The sequence below is a fragment of the Podarcis gaigeae genome (genome assembly GCF_964106915.1).
Source record: "Podarcis gaigeae genome assembly, chromosome: 1".
NCBI classification, from domain to species: domain Eukaryota; kingdom Metazoa; phylum Chordata; class Lepidosauria; order Squamata; family Lacertidae; genus Podarcis; species Podarcis gaigeae.
Window position 1 is genome coordinate 54,512,245 of NC_139678.1, and position 19,738 is coordinate 54,531,982.

Genomic DNA, 19,738 nt, shown 5'->3' on the forward strand with positions numbered 1-19,738 from the left:
GCATAATGCTGTTTGCACTGGCACAGCTCAGGGAGTTTCATATATTTGGGAAGCCACACTGTAAATTTATTAGTGCCAGACTTATCAGCTCATACCTTTTACCACCAAAAGCAATTGCATGGAGGTGCTTGGATGAAAAGAAAGCTCCAGTATGTACAAAGCACGGGAATCTTTCTAGAACCCATTCCAAGTTGGAGATGAATTGTGAATATTTACTTATTAATGTTGCGCTTTGTGTGTCTCCATAATTAAACATTACCTTAAAATTTGGAAGGTTGAGTTGATTAGTGGACCATTTCAAGCCTGCACAACAAACTCAGGCAGTATGTTCTCCCAGCATCCAGCATCCTTTTCTATATCTCACATTAACACAGTACCAGTCCCTTATCCTCTTCTTTGTAACCTCCTTTCATAGTAGTTGACTTCTTGACAATGGTTTTTAACCTCTACTTTTACAGTTCCTAGTCATTACCCTTTCTCCTTTTTATGCCTATCTCATCTACTGATCTGTTGTGTGTTGACTCTTCCCCTTTTTCATCTTGACCTTGAATACTCATTTTTGCTTTTCCTTCAGCTAATTCCATGGAGCCTCTGGGCCTTAAAATTCTGCAGTCATGTCTTCTAGCAGGAACAGGGACAAGGGTTCACTTTCTCACTTGACTCTTTTGACAGCTCACCTTGAAGCGTAATCCCCCACTCTCAGACTTTGGCTACTATCAGGAGCTATGGGGAGCATAGCTGTCAATGTTTCCCTTTTTTAAAGGGAAATTCCCTTATTCCAAATAGGATTCCTTGCAAGAAAAGGGAAAAGTTGACAGCTATGATGGGGAGTAATAAAATTGATTTAAAAACATGTTGGGAGGGTTCCATTTTGCTTATAGGTTACTTGCCGCCATTGCTTGATATTTAAGTAATGAATTGTCAGAGTTTATAGAAGCCTCAAATCTGACACCATTAAAAATGTGTGATGAAACATAGTTGTGACATAGCTTCTGAGGCCTTCCACTGAAGGGATCCCAGATAAGAGTTTGGAAGGGAAAAAAAGAGTTTGAGCATTGGGACAACGAAGAAACTTATTCTTACCTCAAACTAGTACTGGTCTCCAATTCCAGCCCCAGAAAGTTCCATTGCCATTGTTGCACTATTGTCCTGCTGCAGCATGGCTCTTCTGGGATGGGCACGTGGTCCCCTCCAGCCTACTTGGAGAGCATCCTTGAGTTCCTTTGGGGCCATAGGAGCCACAGCCATGATTGACAGAAAGAGAACAGGTGGGAGCTTCTTGCTAAGTGTGATTCTGCCCTGCTTATTCTTGCTTAATGTTAAACTGCAGTGCAATTTACGTGTTCTCTGCCTTCCTTCCCTCTTCTGTGTTGTTTTGTTGTGTGTGCACAAGGTGTTGTTTTGACAGTTACTGATGAATGTCAGATCATGGAATGAATTATTCTTGCAGTACTGTCTCCCCCTCACTCCTCACTCTCTGCTTTGCAATCATTTATACTCCCACACTGTTCTGTAGGAAAGGACCAGAATGTGCTTATATCCTTAGGACCACTTAACCTCCTTTACCTACTTCTTGACACTCACTAGTCTCACCATCCAGAGTTATCAACTTCTTGGAGTTTTCCTCACTGCTCAAGGCCTTGTTCTCTGACCTTTCTGCCCTCACATATTCATATCCACTGTAATGCACAGGGGGGAAAGGCAAATTTTTCTTTTGTCTCTCCCCGCTGTCATCAGCTACACATTGAATCTTCACTTTCTACCACAGAATCCGCCCCCTGTGCCTTTACATTTCTTATTAGTTTTTATTATTTATTAAATTTGTATACCGCCCATCATTCGAAGACCACAGAGTGGTTGACAACAGATGAAAGGAGAACACAAATGCATAATAAAAATGGGAACAATAAAAATACAAAATCAATAACCCCAATAATTATTATTGCATTTAATTCCCTCATTAGTGAGGAATACTGTGTGCACTTTTGGTAAACAAAAAATATTGCAGTGCTGGGAAAGATGCAGAAAAGTACGACAACTTTATAAGGAAAAACTCAACCTTTGTTGAGTTTTAAGCTTTTAAAAAAGGCAAATGAGGGACATGAAAGAGGTGTGTTAAAATTATGCATGGTGTGTAAAAAGTGAAGTTTCCCCCTTTCATGATACTAGAATCTGAGGTCATCCAGCGAAACACAATGGTGGGAGTTAAAGGCAGATGAAACTATGGAATTTGCTACCTCAAGGTGTAAAGATAGTCCCAACTTGGACTAAGAATACCCCTTAATGGCAGTTGGTGAGGAATATTAGTGGCACTCCTGTGTAGCTTGTAGGCTTCTGATAGGTATCTGGTTGGCCGCTATGAGAATAGAATGCTGGATTCAATCAGCCTTTGTGGTCTGAATCAGCAGGACTCCTGTTCTTAAGTGTGGTAAACCTTGATGCAGTCTTCAGGGTGTACACTATGACATAAGGCTTCAATTTGGCTCTGAAAGTTGTCAGAGCAAGGTGTCTGCCTTGGAGCTATTTGTGGTCCTGCAGACTGTGTCCAGGGAATGCTTCCTCTCTTATCTTTATTGTCTCCAGATGGCCTTCACCCATTCTCCTACAGTTGTCTAGCTGCTGGTTTCTGCTGCCTGCCAAACTGTGATTCCAACTGGTGCCAGTACATTGTGTCCCATCTCTGCAGGCCTCAAACAACCAAGCAGGAAACTGCTTGTCTAGTAATCTATTTACTGTAACTACTGCAGATAACGGGAGATATGTAGCCGCTCCAGCAGCATATCTCTATTTCCTCATATCCAGAAACCTAAGAAGGGCTTTTACTCTTGCTAGAAGCTCGGCCTTGCCCTCACCGGTTCTGGGGAAGGCTTCTATAGAAGGGTCCCGTACAAACAGAGACTTTGCGCCTGCCCATTAGGGGAAATAGGAAGCCTCAAACATATATATATATATATATATATATATATATATATATATATATATTAGGTGTCCTTTTTATGTTGAGATACATAGAGACACCATTGATCCTTTGCTGAAGAGGCTTGCTGATCTTTCAGACAAGTCTAAACTTAATTCTCTCCTCTTAGGCAAAGATCAGAAGATGACCTGGCTGGTAGCCAGATTCTGCACCCACATTTGTAGGCACAGATCATCCTCTAGAATAAAATAGCTTACTAGGGAAATGCTGAAGTCGCCCTTTGGGGTGCCTCAGGGTCAATTTTTTATGGTAGTCCAAATCTCAGTTGTACGGGTGTATTTATATATATCACTTTTAACTCATGAGCTATTGCTGCAATCTGCTCCGATTGTATATTTTATCTTTATTAATGCTGTTTTTATTGTGTTATGTTATGTGAGCTGGTCTTTGACCGTAATAAATTATCTGTCAACTGCAGAAAACAGAATCCATGACCACAATCACTTACGACACAAATTTCCTTACATTATACATTGCTTGTTGTTGGTGATTCTTGTCGTAATGAATAGGATTTGAGGTCTTTCAATAATGAATGGGATTTGAGGTACTTTGGTGTAGGATCTGAGTGTTCCTTCTCTTCTTTGAAGGCATATATGGGAACAATCTAGCCCCAAAGGACAGAACACATGACATAGTTGTTAATTAATCTGACTACAGACAGAAAGCACAGTGCTTGTTAAAAAAAAAATCATGCAGGTAAGGGGGCATTTAGTATCTGACCTTCTTTCCATCTTTAAATCGCTCCAGGCTCTTTGAATTAAATTTGAATCTTCCAAGACAGTATCAAAGAAAAGGTTCTGCTACATGTCTGACATGCCAAGTCCTTTTGCTCACCCCCAGTGGTAAAACTACTGAATCACAATCTCATTGTACATGGACTCCCACTTATCCTGGCATAATAGCAGCTTGTTTAGTTGGATATCCTCACAGAATGAGAACTTACCTTGACAGGACTGGTGTCATTAGGGTGATATGGTTTGTGCTGACATTCATTCAGAAACACTCAGGTAGTGTTCAGCATGCGCAGCATGAGACCTATATCTCCCATTGTGTTTTGAATGCATTCAGAAACAGAGTAGTGACAAGGATTCCACAGGACCAGCATGTTTCATACTTGGCCAATTCTACCACGGAGTAAAGTGAAGCAATCTGCTTCAGGTGGTGCCATGAGAGAGGATGGATGAATGCAAGGATGGAGTCTTGTTGGCACACCAAGACTTTTCAAAATGTTGGGTTCAGCAGGAAGAAGGCATCTGGGCTCCATTTTCAACAGTAAAATTTTTGGTCTTGTACTCACTTTACTTGTCAGGTCTTCCTGGCTGCCCTTACCTTCAGCCTGTGTTTTGGGTTCTAAAATGTGTTACCCATTCACTATTACCAGGAAATCTAAAAGTGGCTGTACATCTCCCCACTAGGGGTAAAAATTTCAGGTGCAGAAACCCTTCCAGACTGAATTAAGCCTTCCAAATTGCTGATGCAGTGGCTTTTGTGAGAGAACTTTCCTCCATTATCAATAGCAGGGCAATATTTTTTATTAGGCCAGCTAAAACACCAAAATCCATTTTTGTTTCATATTTTTGAGGGGTGGGCTTGGGCCTTGTCTCTTGCTTTTTCTTACCTTAAAAAAGAAGAAGAGGTAGCCGATGTATATATTCTTACTCATGCATCTTTAAACCTTCCTTGTGGTTGTTTGTGTCAATAATGTTTACATATTGAAAAGGAGATAATCTGTGTTTCAGAAGTATGAGCTATAGCCAGCACTAAAATATGGGGGTGGGGAAGCTTTCTCTTCCTGTGAAATGAAACAAAATGAAACGAAATGAAACCTTTCACTTAGTAGTACCCAAGATTAAATCACATATATTAGACTACTGAAACCAAACCTATTGCATGAGAAAGTCTACTTAAACGTTTGCTTCTCCAGAGGTTTCCAAGGAAGTCCTTGATGCCCTGACCTCAGGCACACATTTTTTGTGAGTGGACTAATGAGCCTCTATCATATCAGTAGCAGAGAGAGCAGAGTTAAAAGATGTCTTACAAGTTAATTACATATATAGTATGCATGCTTTGCATTATTTTCACCGTGCTGCCTTGTTTCTGGTTTCTTTTCCTTTTCTAGAAAAATAAACATTTTTCATTTTATTGGGGAAAATCTCTTTGCCTTCTCCTACACTGCTCAGCAGCTGACTATCAAAGAAGTGCAGCATCTCTTACTCTACACATTGCACCCCCTTGCTGTCAGATGCTATGGCACTTGGTTTGGGTGGAGAAATTGTCAAGGGCATTCTTCCTTTTTACATCTGATCAAGTGACAAACCCATTTTGACAGGGTGAAGTCAACCCAAGTGGATTTCATTGTGTGGGTGGGGTGGTGCAACTGTCTCAACAGTTCTCCAAACAATGATTCATCACATATTTTTTAAAAATTTCCAGAAGTTGTCTGAGCCTAGCCTGTGGTAGTAAATTGACATATGGAGATATTCTGGAATATTCATGTCTCTTTAACCGTATGCTGAAGTCAACTCTGGATGAAAAATGAGAATGTAGATTTGGTTTGTGAGAGGCTCACTGCAAGGCAGAACTCATAAACAAGTTGCATCTTACAACAACCCGAGCTACTGAAAATTGGAGTGGTGAGGCAGTTTGCTGGGCAAATTGCTGGCCACTGCTATGCATCAAGAAAAAAGCACACCAAGAACTCAGGCCAATAAATTTCACTAGTGGGAGTGGTCCCTACTCACAAATCAATGGTCAATAGTAACAAAAACTAGTCCATTCAAAAGTATGTATTCTGACAAGGATTACAAACTCAAACTCATAAAGACATGTATAACACAATAATTTGTTACAGAATTAGAGGTAAGAGTTTATGAGCAGAGATAAGTTTATGTTTGTCCATAGTCAGATTCGGCTTGGAGGTCTTAGTTTCAATCATTGAGCAGAAGTCAGAAACCAGGACAGGGCCCTGTTTCGATGTATTCACCTTCATCAGCTGGACGTATCAAATATTACATGAAAATACATTTAAATTCTAAATTATCATAAACTACAAAACAGTCATAAATTATAAAACAGTATTATATATCATTTATATAACATTTGTTTCCTTACCTAATTTTTAAAGGGTCGTGTAAGTTTGAAAACTTTCAGATAAATATATCCTGTTATTTTCTACATTTCTCAGGGATAACAACTGAAAATAATCAATATTAATAATAATTACATGTCTTGAATCAAATTAAAAACTCTAAGGCAGCAAATAATTATATGATTCCTCACCTACGTGTGCGTAGATCAACGTGTATCTTGTATGTAGGTCCATATTTCTACCACATTGAGCAATGACTGTGTTTTGCCACTGTTGGCATCTGTCTGTCTTGAGAAACACTAGAGTGTGCCTCCAGGGGGTAAAGTCAGACTGCTGTGTTAGCAGCACCAAAATGACCTCCTTGGGGCACAAGCTTGGGCAATGCGTATGCCACTGACTAGCTTCACCTGGTTTAGTCACCAGCCGAAGCTGTTTCCTGGGGTGTGGCTGCTGTCTCATGCCAACTGCTTCTAGGAACCACAGGTGAGAGCTGAGTGCAGGGTGGGGACCAATGGTGGACAAACTATGGCAGAAGGAGCATGACGCGTTCTCCACCAGTGGTACTGCCACTCCCCCAACACCCCATACACCCTACTACAGCATTGCCTCCAACCCACAATTTCTGCCTCGACTAAACTGACATACCTTCATATAACAGATGTATCTATTTCCATTTAACTACCCAAGACACATACATTTTTGATAATCTGTAATATCCATGTCTCTTTTCCTGCAGGACCAATGTCACCTTCATCACCAGCCGTCATATTTTTTATTGTGCCGACTGTCACTTCAGTGCAAGCATCCAAAATGATTTCTTAAGGTAAGGCTGATCTAAATTTGAAAATAAACCAACAGGGAAGGATATAAAGGTGAGCTCACATTTCCCACCTAAAATCTCAGCTCCATTCTCGGGGATATGTGAGGGCGCAACTTTATTTTGAACAGCCTCTGATGGTACCTGCAGAACTTTTGAGATCTTATTCTCAAAAATCTTCTGGGTGTGGAATATATCTGTGTTCCCTCTTTACAGTTAACGATGGTGATACATGATGATGGCTTTTCTTTCTGTGCAAACATTTTAAACTGGCATTTCTGCATTTTTATTTGGCATCACAACAATTATGTCTTGAAGGTGTATCTGAAAGTTTGTCACATTGAGAAAGAAATAGCAGCATGCACACCATAATGTGAGAAGATGAATTAAGAGAAGATGAATTCATGAATTCTGGGAGAGTAACTGTGTTCATCTGTTGCATACTGAGATAACCTAGTGCTGCAGTCCTGTGCATCTAGGAGCAAGTCCCATTGAACTGGATGGGTCTCATTTCCGAGTACACATGTACAACGATGGCACTTTAAAAGTGTTAATACATCTGTTGCGGTATGCTCTATATGTAAGCCAGAACTTTCTTCACTAGATGCATGGAATAAATAGCAAATATCCTGCAAACACATTCAACAAAGGGGAAGGAAAATGTTGTGTGTTGTCTGAATAAGTGTTGTTGTTCCTTTCATGAGATCAGTGCATTTATAGATGGACACAACATGAGGCTTCTGGAGTTAGTTGACAGATCTGGCACAGTGTTATCAAGACTGACTCTGTGACAATGGAGAATAAGAAGACTGGCTAAAGAGCAGGAGACTTTTGTTGTGTTGTTGAGGATGGTAGTGTTGGTGGAGCAAAGATGAACAACAGTTGTGCTTTGTAGGATGAGACAGAGAAGAAAGCAAGCCTGGGGAGATGGCATTCTTTGGATTGGGGGAATTATGTGCAGACTGAGAGGAAAATAACTGTACAGTATCTGAACAATTTGCCTAGGAATGATTTCACTAACACACTAAATTTAAACTGTGATGCGGTTGCATAGGTATCTCTTATTCCCACCCCCCCTGCCCCCACAGCTAAATACCTGAGTTGTCATTACGTTCCTTTGTATGTGATGGTCTAGTAACATTGTGAATAACAAGGAATCATTCAGGTATGCCTAAGGAAATGAAAAAAAATAATGGATCATCATGATTGTTCCTGTTCAGTCAGATATTGACAACCTCTCCCCTCTCTCACACACATACAGCAGCATAAGAAGCAGCTCCCCATTAAGAGACCCCATGCCATTGTTAAATACATGTGAATATTAAAACCAGATGGATAGGGCCAACTATGAGATCTTTCCAAGCTAATAGACACCTTTTGCCTGTAAACCATGTGCTCTATCACTGGATTACAACTCTTCCTCATCCTGGAGATCCATAGCTGAGAACTGACTTTGTGCCTGCTGTCATATTCATTCCTTGAAAAGCAGCCCACATGCCTACTCTACTGATTTGAGCATGAAGCTATTTATGACAAACCAAGTTGTTTCCCAGGTTTGTGTTGGCACTTGATGAGGATGAAACATGTGCCAAGTATCGCAGTTCATAAAGGGACACCATTTTTGTTTGTTCACTTTTTTCTTACACGAGAAGAAAGAGAGAAAAGGCTCCCAAATATCTGACATGCTGAGAAAACAGTATTATCCCCCTTCTCTACCCTCATATCAGAGCCTCTGAAAAAAAATTGCCAAATGGAATTTTGTCAGCTCTCCTGAAACTGTTACCACCTTTGGGGCTTAGAAGAAGACGAAGAAAGTTCAAGCCTAGAGGGTAATTTATTTCAAAATCTATAAGCACCCGAAAATAGAGGACTGAAATGAAAGTGTCTTTAAAACTACTGTGAAACGGCACCAACTTTCATCTGTGAATACTTGAAAAGAATACAGGAAACTGCACCTACAGCATATGTGGAAGAAGAAGTTATTATCTAGTTGTGCCGTGAACCTTTTTCTCTTGGTAGGGTTCTTCTGCATTTTTGTCAGGTTTCCCCAGACACATATTCACAGAGGTTTTCCCTCCACCTTTCCTCCCATTTCTTTGTCTCTCATTCTGTCTGGTGTAGTTCACACAAACAGCAAATGAAGTGGTAGAACTGCTTGCAGTAGATGCTAGGCAGCATAACTGAATGCTCCTCCATATATATCTATAAGCAAATATATTCTCAGGGTTGCGGGTTTGAGGTCCATGTTGGGCAAAAGATTCCTTCATTGCAGGGGGGTTGGAGTAAACGACCCTTGCAGTCCCTTACACACACACACACACACACACACACACACACACACACAAACGTAAAAGGAAATAAAGGGGGAAAGCCCCAGTGAACTCAGCAAGACTTGCTTTTGAGTAGACTTATATAGGTTGGCGCAGTTCCTTCTTATTCTGCGAGCTGACAACAGTTTATTGAAAGCATTTGAGACCACTTATTGTTGAAATAATAGGCAAGGAAACATCAATATTTCTAAACCTAACCCATAATATGTGCACATGAAAGAGCCCTCACTCACACAACCCTGCTTTTGTAGTCTGAAGTAATACAGTTCAGGAATGATTTTAATGATTTCACTGGTTGGAAGTAGTCCGGTCTCTCTTCATGTCACTTTTCTGAGGTGTTCCATTGCCAAAAATCAGGTATTGTCTTTCTAACAGATATAAATAACCCTCCATATCTAGTTGTTTACTCATTTGTAGTATGTAGTGTTTCTAGCGGAAGAGTCCTTGTCCTTGGAGAGCGCTGTATCCATTTTCTTCAGTCTGGAGCAAGAACATGCAGCTGTGCATTTAGGTTGTGTGCTGCAAAGTGAATGTAGGATTGCATCCTGAAACTGACTGGCTTGGTTTATATTAAAATTCAGGCTGAAGAGGGAGGAAATAAAGGAATAAAGTGAGTATAAATAAATAGCTGAGATTCCACATTTTCCCAACACCCCCTTTAAAAAAAATACATTCCTAATTCTTTTGCTTTACTTCTTTTCAATTTTTTTTCATGAATTTAATGTTGTGCCTGATATATCACTTCCCCCTTTTTTAATTGACATTTTACTTTTGAAAAATAATTTACCTGAAGGCTTCTAATGAATTAATGGTTTAAAAAAGATTACAGAGGAGATTATGTTGAGGAGTGGAAGAACCATTAGTAGAGGAACTGTAGTATCTGTTGTGCTGCTGTTTTGCTGTTGGATGGGAGCATGTCCTGTTTTACCTCCCATTTGCTGCAGGGGCAAGGAAAAGTAATCAACTATGCCAGCTTTAGGACAGATGTAAAGTCATACCGGTTCCTGGGGAATGTCAGTGTGGGGAAGAGAGGCTTGGGGGCAGAGAGAATGTAGTATCGCCATATTCACTCCCAGTATGTCCCATTTTCTATTGCTTTGTCAGTGGCACATGGTTAGTGGGCAGCTATGTGATTGGAGCTTCCCATCAGCTTGTTGGAAGACTGGGGATGTAAGCACCATCCTACTGGCATACTGGCTGTATGTTCCCTGCACTAGTGGAGGTTAGACCATTCATGCAAACAGGGTGCTGCCCCTCCAACCGCTGGCTGCCCTCATCCAGCCTCCACCTCGCTGGCTGCTTACTTCCATTCAGGACAGGGGGTGCCGCTGTCTGTTAACTTCCTCATCCACCCTTGTCTCTGTGTTCCCTCAAGAGGGAGCGGGATGGAGACAAAACTAGGCTTAGCTGGTTCTGCCTGTCACCTGCTCTCTGTAAGAACAAAGGAGGCTGTAAATGGCATGAAGGGCTTTGACAACAAGAACAACAAAGCAACTACTGATTTCTTGAGTTGCCACAATAGTTTGCTGGTGAGGAGGGGATTGCTACAGAAAGCCGCCATTCGCTCTGGATCCACCTAGTGTTGGCCTTTCTGCCTTCAACCCTACCAGTCCCAATGAGCACCAGCCACAACTGCACCACACTCAAAAGCCCCTAAGGCAGGCATAGGCAAACACAGCCCTCCAGATGTTTTGGGACTACAATTCCCATCATGCCTGACCACTGGTCCTGTAGCTAGGGATGATGGGAGTTATAGTCCCAAAACATCTGGAGGGCCGAGTTTGCCTATGCCTGCCCTAAGGCCTTACAGTAAGCATAGAATTGTGCCTTTTAAATGCAGTCTTTCAAAATAGTCATGCTATCTCTTTTTTTAACTAAATTCTCACTTTTGTCTTTATTCCATTATAACTTCTGCCTTACTTTTCAAGTTCTTGTTGAGTTCTTCCTGAGTGTCTACTGTGTTTTTACTAGTTTCAGCCATCTTCAAATTCAAGACAACAGATCATTACTTTTTTTAGAGTGATCATCACTTTTGCATCTCTCTTCTGAACTTTCAACTAAGTTCTATTTTGACTGTATTCCTTCATCTCCAAAACTACTATTTCTGATATCTTTGTGTGTGTTTGTCTTACACACACAAAATGTTCAGTTCTTCCTGGAATAAATTTCCTGGTGCTTGGCACATTTTATTTTTATTTTTGCCTTTCTGTTCTGGAGTCCTCATTTTCTACATTTTTCTTACCACCTCAGTTTATTCCAAAATTTACCGATAATTAGGGGAACTTCACTATTTAAAGATTGGCAGAGACTACTCTCTAAATTTATTTGGCAAGGAAAAAGACCAAGGATTAAATTCAAATTGCTCACGGATCAAAAAGACAGGGGGGGATTTGCGGTCCCAAATTTACAGTTATATTATGAAGCAGCATGCCTTTGTTGGGTAAAAGAATGGATTGTCATTAAAAATAAAGATTTGTTAGATCTAGAGGGTTTTAATTTAAGATTTGGATGGCATGCCTATCTGTGGTGGGATAAAGGAAAGAAACATAAAGATTTTTCTAACCATATTATTAGAGGGCCACTGTTAGAAGTGTGGGAAAGGAATAAAAAATTATTGGAACAGAAAACCCCCTGGTGGTTATCACCAATCGATATCCTGACAAAAAAGAAAATAAACACTGAAGGGGAAAGATGGACATATGAAGATCTATTAGTTAAAAAAGAATCCGGGTGGAGAATCAGACCATATGAAGAAATAAAAAATAAGTTGACTGGCTGGATTCAATATCACCAAATTAACTCCATGTGGACGGAAGATAAAAAGATTGGGATAAATGAGAAGAAATCTAGATTTCAGATTGAAATAATAGAAGGAAGAACAAAATTACTATCAAAAATGTACAACCAGTTACTTGAGTGGGACACCAAAGATGAGGAAGTGAAGGAGGTGATGGTGAAGTGGGCAGTGGATTTAGGTTATAATATAGAGTTTGACAAATGGAAGGCATTATGGTGTAAAGGTATGAACTTCACGGCATGTACAACACTCAAAGAGAACATGTATAAGATGATGTACAGATGGTACATGACGCCGGTAAAATTGGATAAAATTTATAAAACAGGTGATAAAATGTGTTGGAAATGCAAGAGTAAGGAGGGCGACTTTATACATATGTGGTGGTCATGTGAGATACTTAAAAATTTTTGGGAATCTATCTATAATGAATTTTAAAAAGTCCTCAAATACACCTTTAGCAAAAAACCTGAAGCCTTCCTCCTGGGGATAATTGGTGAAGAAATCAAAAAGGAAGATAAAACATTTTTCCTATACGCAACAGTGGCTGCCAGAACCCTCATAGCACAGTGTTGGAAAACGTCTAAAATCCCAACGATAATAGAGTGGCAATCTAAATTATTTGATTATTTAGAACTGGCAAAATTGACACAGAGAATAAGAAATCAAAAAAGTACAAAATTTAATAATGAATGGGATAAATTCAAGATATATATGGAAACAGAAATAAAAGGAAAATAAAAATGTTGATAAAAAACAAATATATATTTGAAAAAATCACAGTAGGTATGAGATAACGCTTACTACGTAAAAATTGCTTGAAGAATGAGACACTGCAGATAAAAAATATGATAACTTTTTTCCGAAATCGAGATAAAGGGAAGTTGATGAGTGTTTGTCAATGTAAGTTGAGTTGTCTATGTTTTTATGTATTACATGTTTCGTTTTTCTTTTTTCCTTTTTTTCCTTTTTTCTTGGCTGTGTAAGTATGTTTGTGATATGTATGTATGTTAAAAAGCAATAAAAAATAAAAAAGAAACTTTTTAGTTCAGTCAACAAACACAACAAAACGTGGCTGGTACAGCGGGGCCTGCAGTGTGCCCGAGCTGCGCATCTCTCCTGGGAGTGACGTGGTGGCTTGGGCACCTGCTGGCTCTGTGCTGCCTGAAATGGCAGTGTGGGGCTTGCATCTGCCCACTGCCTCACCCTCAGCTGTCCTAAACCTGAAGGAGAGGTTCCGCACAGAGTGCCCCACCACCATGGGTGGCTCATCCTGCCCCCAGCTGCAGGACGTGTGTGCCACACCGGGCACTCGAACAGCTAGCTATGCCACTGGAATACCCCTTCAATAGGTAAAGGTAAAGGTACCCCTGCCCGTATGGGCCAGTCATGACCGATTCTAGGGTTGCACGCTCATCTTGCTCAAGAGGCCGGGAGCCGGCGCCGTCCGAAGACACTTCCGGGTCACGTGGCCAGCGTGACAAAGCTGTGACTGGCAAGCCAGCACCAGCGCAGCACATGGAAACGCTGTTTACCTTCTCGCTGGAGCGGTACCTATTTATCTACTTGCACTTAGGGGTGCTTTCGAACTGCTAGGTGGGCAGGAGCTGGGACCGAACGGCAGGAGCTCACCCTGCCACGGGGATTCGAACCGCCGACCTTACGATCAGCAAGTCCTAGGCACTGAGGTTTTACCCACAGCGCCACCTGCGTCCCCTTTAATAGCTTCATGGTAAAACTTATGGAATATCCTCTGGAGTACGCTGCAAAATTGCCCAAACACCTAAACATTTCTGAAAATAGGTTTATTTCTTGGATCAACAAGCCTAGAGTTGGAATCACTGCTTGTTGATTTCTCAAATACTGTATGGCGCTTCCAATGTGTCTGTAGGCTCACATGAATTGCCCTTCAGGATACATATTTGTTTTTATCATACAGCTTCCTGTATCTACAAACATTATACCCTGTAATCTTGATGGATTTTTTTTCTTCTAAAAAAGAAAAACAAACAAACAAACTGGCTGCAGTTCATCAAAACAAAAGAAAGTGTGCAACTATTCTGGAGAGTGTTAGCTAGCAAATGCTGTGAAAGCAGTTTGGTTACCAGAATTTACAAACGTCTCGGGCACTCTGCTAAGGAAACTGTACGCTTGCAGATGGCAAGGAAGACGAGGAAATATATACTGGGAAGAAGCCAGAATCAGAGTTAATAAATTATGTTGTAACCTTTATTTTACATACAGTTACAGCAAACTGAGCTAGAGGTGTTAGAATATGCGTGCGTGTTTTCTGCTCTCCAGTTACCCAATGAATTTGTTTGCCAATCCATGCCACAATTGTGTCTCAGATGCTCACACTTTAGCCTAACCACCTGTCATGAAGCCATATGGTGAGGCTGAGAGTGGTCCCATCATCGGCTATTGCTCCGGTCAGTTCACTGGTCCTTGCCTCCATCGCGCAGGATGGCTCAGAAGAGGCATCCCTCTCCAGTCTAAGTGGAGACACTCCCATGTTAAAAGGGTTAGAACGGGGGCACCTGCCTAACTTTAGACCTCCCTTCTCTTCATCTTCTGACCCCATCTCCTACTGGTGAAAAGTAAGCTGTTATCTAAGAACACAAAGTTTCCTACAGGGGAGGTGAAACAGTAACCAACTGAATCCTGGAGTGAACTTGTTATTGTGGTTGGGTTCTGTGGTTTGCTGGCCAGGAATGCAAGGCATTCACTGATGGCATTGGGGCATATCAACAGCAGTGGGCTTGACTCTGCCTTTCACCCCTTAATATTTCACCAGCATATGGGCTAGGTTATTGCCTCAATTCAGGCTATTGGGGATCTGAATCTTTGCTCTCCGCAATACCAACACTGAATAAGCTTCAACCACATTTTTCACTCTCAGTCTCTGTTCTTCTACTCTGCCCTCACTCCGAGAAAGGGAATAATCAATAGATTGCTTGCTGTCAGCTGGAAAATTTAAAAATTAACAAAACTTAAATTTTCAAAAGCCGTCTGACAATGCATTGCACTCCTGCGACATATCAAAACATGGATAATCTTTTGTGTGCACCAAAGAGAACACATCAAAACAATTTTCAGACCATCCCTGTAGCTTAGTGAATAGTGAAGATGGCAAGATTGATGAAGGGTGGGGAACATCTTTATTATTATATTAGATTGTTATGCTTCAGCTCAGAGGATACAAGGATAGTAGGAAGAAATGCTTCTGTAGTTTGAAAACTACTTCACACCCTCCACAGTCAGGTGATAGCAAATGTTTATCCATACAATTCCTGCAGCAGGAATATGCTGTGTTGCCATAAAACTTGTGTAGATATGCTGTGGAGCCAAGCAGTATTATCATATTCAATAATGATTTGAATTTTTTTCCTTTCCTTTTTATTTCCCTTCATTATTCAGAAGATGATAGATGATAGATAGATGATAGATAGATAGATGATAGATGATAGATAGATAGATAGATAGATGATAGATAGATAGATAGATAGATAGATGATAGATAGAGATAGATGATAGATAGATAGATAGATAGATAGATAGATAGATGATAGATAGATAGATAGATAGATAGATAGATGATAGATAGATAGATAGATAGATAGATAGATGATAGATAGATGATAGATGATAGATAGATAGATAGATAGATAGATAGATAGATAGATAGATGATAGATAGATAGATAGATAGATAGATAGATAGATAGATAGATGATAGATAGATAGATAGATAGATGATAGATAGATAGATGATAGATAGATAAAAGAGATAGACAGATATATGATAGATGATATAGTGTGTGGGTGATTCCATTTTACGGCTCTCTCTCTCTCTCTCTCTCTCTCACACACACACACACCACACACACACAAACACACACAAACACACACTCATATATATGAGAGAAAGAGAGAAGACAGACAGTCGTATAAGAGGCATCTGGTTAAACTACCAGTTGGGTTGTGGGTGTGTTTATGAAGAGATCCATGGAGTCACAGATGTCACAGTTGCAGATCTTATTAGGACTGTATTATTAGGGTGTGGGGAGTCCCCCCCCCCATGCTATACAGAAACTGTGGTGCACTTTGCTTCCAATCAATGCAATAAATTGCTATGGCATTCTGTTGAATTATCATAATCCAGCCACTGAGAACTTTTCCTTCATGGGATAAGTGTTGCTTGGTTTATTGCTGTTCTAGGGCATGCAAATCCTTCCTTAGCTACAGTTGTGATAATATTTTATCAGACAATTCATTGCTTCTGTTAGATAAACATATTTTTGAAATAAACTCTAGTTATTATTTATATTGATTTGTTCTTCACTTTAAGTTTCAGTTAATAGGAAGATAATTGCAACTGCATTTGTAAAAAAGAAAAAAGAATATAAGTGAAGCCAGTGTTGAGCACATTCTGCTGGATTATTTTTTTATGATGAATTTTTCATTAAAGTTTTCAACATAAAATACAATAAAAATCACACTAATCTAGAGAAGAAAAATAAAAAAGCAAAAATAAAGAAAAGAAGGAAATGAAGAAGAGAAATAAGAATAAAAGGAAATGGCAAAGGCCTCTGTCAAATATACATCTTAACCCTTATTTCACACATGGAAGAGTGAACCCTCCCAACTTTCACCTGGGAGCTTTGCCCTTTTCCCTCAGCCTGAGAGATCCTCTTTACCCTGCCTCTTGCACAGGGCCTTCATCTTCAACCCATCACTTCCCAGTCCTTTCACGTTCATCTTTCCCCCAAAAAAGGCCAAAAGAAGCTCTTCAATGTTTATTTTCATTAAATGTCAATCATTGTCCTTTTCTGATCCAGTATGGTGAAGTTCTCTCCAAGGGTAATCCATAATTATTTGTTAGATCTTTGTTGCTTTATACCCAATTCCACATATTTCAGTCCCATTTCCTGTTGGCCATGATTCTGTATCCTTGCTTAAAGAAAAAAGAAAAAACATTTTCCCCCATTTCCAAACCAATTTCCAAAATCTTGAGAAATATTCAGTATACTGTATTGTATTGTTTTAATTAGTGTTTTTATAGTTGTTTTGATTTTGTGTGGAGTGCCCTACCTAGGTGGTTGGAGCAGCCAAGTATTTCATTGTCCCTGAGAGGGGGCAATGACAATAAAGATATTGTTATTATTATCATTAGTATTATTATTAGTATTAGTAATTGGACCCCAAGCCATTTAGGGCTTTGCATACTTAAATCAATTGATCCCAGCAACTACCCAGTACAGACGGCTGCAGTGTTTTCAACATAGGCATTGTATGGCCTCACCTCACTCTGCCTCATGGCAGTGGCATTCTGTGATACCAGAACTTCTGGATCATTTTCAAGAGTAGTCTCTTGGAGAGCACATTGCAATAATACAATTATAAGGTTATCAGAGCATGGATTACTGAGACCAGGATATCTCTATTCAGGAACGGCCACAGCTGGTGAATCAGATGTGAATCACAAAATCCTGTGATGCAGTTTGCCAACCAATTTAATCTAGGGAGTGCATTTTCCCAGTGGCCTAGCATTTTATGTAACACTTAACTTAGCCCTTATTTACAGCACCCATAACACAGAGAGATTTTTGATGACAGGGTGAACCTGGATCTCTGGGGTTTTGTACACACTCCCATTTTCTCTTCATTCAGTGCTCTCCCACAACTGGCTTTTGATGCTGTGTACATGATGTTAACTACTATCCACATCCCTCCCTGTAGTTTCTGTGTCCAGGGCAGCTGTCTACCAGCTCAATCTGCTACACAGGCTGAGACCCTATCTGCCTGCAGACTCGCCAGAGTGGTCTGCTCTGGTTATCTCCCACTTGGACTACTGCAATGCGCTCTACGTGGGGCTACCTTTGAAGGTGACCTGGAAACTGCAAATAATCCAGAATGCGGCACCGGTGACTGGGAGTGGCCACTGAGACCGTATAACACCAGTCCTGAAAGACCTACATTGGCTCCCAGTACTTTTCCGAGCACAGTTCAAAGTGTTGGTGATGACCTTTAAAGCCCTAAATGGCCTCAGCCCAGAATACATGAAGAAGCATCTCCACCCCCATCATTCAGCCCGGACACTGAGGTCCAACTCTGATGGCCTTCTGGTGGTTTCCTCACTGCGAGAAGTGAGGTTACAGGGAACCAGGTAGAGGGCCTTCTCAGTAGTGGCACCCACCCTATGGAATGCCCTCCCACCAGATGTCAAGGAGATAAACAACTATTTGACTTTTAGAAGACATCTGAAGGCAGCCCTGTTTAGGGAAGTTTTTAATGTTTGATGTTTTATTGTGTTTTAATATTCTTTTGGAAGCTGCCCAGAGTGAGCGGGGTATAAGTAAATAATGATGATGATGATGATGATGATGATGATGATGATGAAATACTGCATTTGGAGGCAGTTCCCCCCAAATGAGCTCCAATCCATTTTGTAAATGTTAACCATATATGAAGACCTCTATGCTCCCTCTCTGCCCCGGTGTAGACAGACAGCAGACAATCCAATCATACTGGTGTGTACAATGACAAATGGATGTGATTTGAAACAAGCAAAATAAATAATCCCAACCTCAGTGTGTTTTAAGATGCTAATGTGAGCACAGCCATGGTTACTTCCCACAGCAGTGGCCTTGAAGGAAGAAATTAGGGCAGAATAATTTAGGAGAGGATCACAATCCAAATATCTATACAGTACCAGCATGACATGAAGTGAGACAACGGTAATTTCACTCTTTCAATCACCAGCTATACTCTTTTTCATTATTAAAAAATAAAGCAACTAGTAAGGAACACTATAAATGTGATATTCCCCATATATGACTGGTGAGATTATTCCCATGTAGAGGGGGAGTGTGACCATTGTCATATATGAAGAATGAACTTGGAATGTAACATTCACAGCTTCTTATTGTTCTCCACTGTGAGATGCTCCATCAACCACAGTTTCAAAAGATGCACAGATGCCACTAGCTTCTTTTCCAACGATCATCAGACATTTCAATGAAGCAATCTGCCTCCTATTGAAAAGAATGGATGTAAAATGCAGGCATCTTCTATCACAAATTGTTGCTCTTGACTGAGACTTGCGCTGTTAACCCAGCTGGACGGCTGCAAAAGCAAACAAACAGAAAAAGGCTCTGTGGGGATTGGAATCAAGTTAACAAGGAGCATCTGCAGCATTTTAATATTTTCCTTCCCAGGAAATAGTTCTCTGTTCCTAACCAGACGATACCTGAAATGGGGGCTTAATAGCTTAATTCAAGGTTAGATGAAATACAAGTCACATGCAACTTCCCAGGCACTTCTGCACAGAGCTCTGGAACTAGCAAATTTATTCTAAAATGAACTTCTCATCCTCATTATTCTACATTCATTTGGGAAACCGTGGCAATGCCATGATCCAGAGAAGGGAAAGGGAAGGAGAATTTTGGACAAACACTGCCACAATCACATAATAACAGAATTGATTGGAGCTGGAGAGTGAAAACTTTTCACGGAGCAGAGCATTTGTTAGGAAGAAGCTACTTATAGAGCTTAGCAGGCACAAATCGGGACCGGGGAGACAAATCCTTTAACTGAGCTTATCAGTTGTAAAGCCAGGTATATATATGGAGAGAGGGAGAGAGGAAGTCACTGAGAGTTATTGGAAAGGGCAAGTTTCTGTCCTACACCAGCTGTCTTGGGCATGGAGACCCATTGCTAGACTTGCTTGGTTC

The 19,738-nt window shown here is 40.5% G+C and overlaps 1 protein-coding gene across 4 annotated transcripts in view; it reads left to right on the forward strand.

The window, feature by feature from the left end:
* LRRC4C (leucine rich repeat containing 4C) overlaps window positions 1-19,738 on the forward strand; it is a 616,943-nt gene that overhangs the window by 463,779 nt on the left and 133,426 nt on the right. For 3 of the 4 annotated variants that reach the window (XM_083750681.1, XM_083750677.1, XM_083750676.1), the window contains one exon: window positions 6,802-6,888. The exons of the other annotated variant lie outside the window; for it this stretch is intronic. The gene's annotated coding sequence lies outside the window, so the exon portion shown is untranslated. The remainder of the gene's footprint in view (window positions 1-6,801; window positions 6,889-19,738) is intronic. 4 annotated transcript variants of the gene reach the window in all.